At 41.4% G+C, this 1245-nt stretch overlaps 1 protein-coding gene across 1 annotated transcript in view; it reads right to left on the bottom strand.

Moving 5' to 3' along the window:
- LOC122540343 (matrix remodeling-associated protein 8-like) overlaps positions 1–690 on the bottom strand; it is an 87818-nt gene extending 87128 nt beyond the window's left edge. Inside the window, exon 1 of the mRNA XM_043675919.1 lies at positions 539–690. The gene's annotated coding sequence lies outside the window, so the exon portion shown is untranslated. The remainder of the gene's footprint in view (positions 1–538) is intronic.
- Positions 691–1245: the final 555 nt, after the last annotated feature.

Below are 1245 nucleotides of genomic sequence, written 5' to 3'. Positions count from 1 at the left end.
ACCCTCCTCTAGCTTATCTCTCCACGCTTCAGTCTCTCTGCCTTTATTCCTGATGAAGGGCTTTTGCCCGAAACGTCGATTTTGCCTGTCCTCGGATGCTGCCTGAATTGCTATGCTCTTCCAGCACCACTGATCCAGAATCTGGTTTCCAGCATCTGCAGTCATTGTTTTTACCTTGCCAATCATCTTACCCTAATCTAAAATTCCAAAATGGAGTACCCTGTATCTCGAATTGCTGAGTAAAAGCAATAGTGTCTCAGAATTAAAGGAGACTTGGGGTCATAATATTCTTTTGACTACATCAATTCTTGAAATGTTTTAGTATCTGGTGCCTCAGGGAAAGTTAGGCTCCTAATGACAAGAAAAGCTCCAGATCAACAATTTGTCAGAATAATTACTTGTTGTTTTTTGTCTGCCACAATGTTGTTTGCCTGGAAAAAAATAATGAATTCTTTCCACATACTAGGCTCAGTCCTCGAAGACAGGGTCATAGGAGTCAAGTTTCCAAAACAAAGGCATGATGTAAGAAAATGCTCACCCCAACTTAAAGATGACTGTTGTGAGTGACTTCCTTCAGGATTGTGTTTTACTTTTGTCACCACTGAAATAACTCTACAGCGCCGAGTAATCTGTCACTAACTCTCACCCCTATTTATACACGAACAGTCCTTAACTATAGTACTGTCTAATACAGAGCCAGGCAGCAGAGTGTTGTTATCCCTGACATTCAACCTTTTTATGCCAGCCAGGGTTCCCTGATTAGACCAGATTAATAGCCTCAATCAGGAACTCCTGTTCTATAAGGTCCTGTTGGCTGGTCTAGTTACAATCATAACATTGAGCACCTGTGAAACCCATATGCAAAGACACTCAGCACCTTCAGGAGAAAGCAAACACTTACATTTATTCTGTGCATTTCAACGATCTCAGGTGGTCCCAAAGTATCTCATTGACTCTTCTAAGTACTTTTTGAAGTGGTGCCATAGCAAGTAGATAAATGGTCAATTGTGGGCCCAAATATTCCAGTCTGTCAGAATTCCTATTTCTGACCAGATCAGACAAAAAGATTCCCACTTAGCTTTCCAGGCTCTTTCGGCAGGACCACTGAAGGATGCATCACAACAGAAACAAATGAGCAAGGAAATGTAAGTAGCATCAGAGTTCATCTGCGTATAAACTACGACCCCTTGTTAATGCATTGGCTCCTGTATTCCAGTAAATGTTTAAAGGTTCCAAAGCCACTTT

Source organism: Chiloscyllium plagiosum, chromosome 34 (genome assembly GCF_004010195.1).
Source record: "Chiloscyllium plagiosum isolate BGI_BamShark_2017 chromosome 34, ASM401019v2, whole genome shotgun sequence".
Lineage (NCBI taxonomy): Eukaryota > Metazoa > Chordata > Chondrichthyes > Orectolobiformes > Hemiscylliidae > Chiloscyllium > Chiloscyllium plagiosum.
This window is presented reverse-complemented; position numbering and strand designations above follow the sequence as displayed.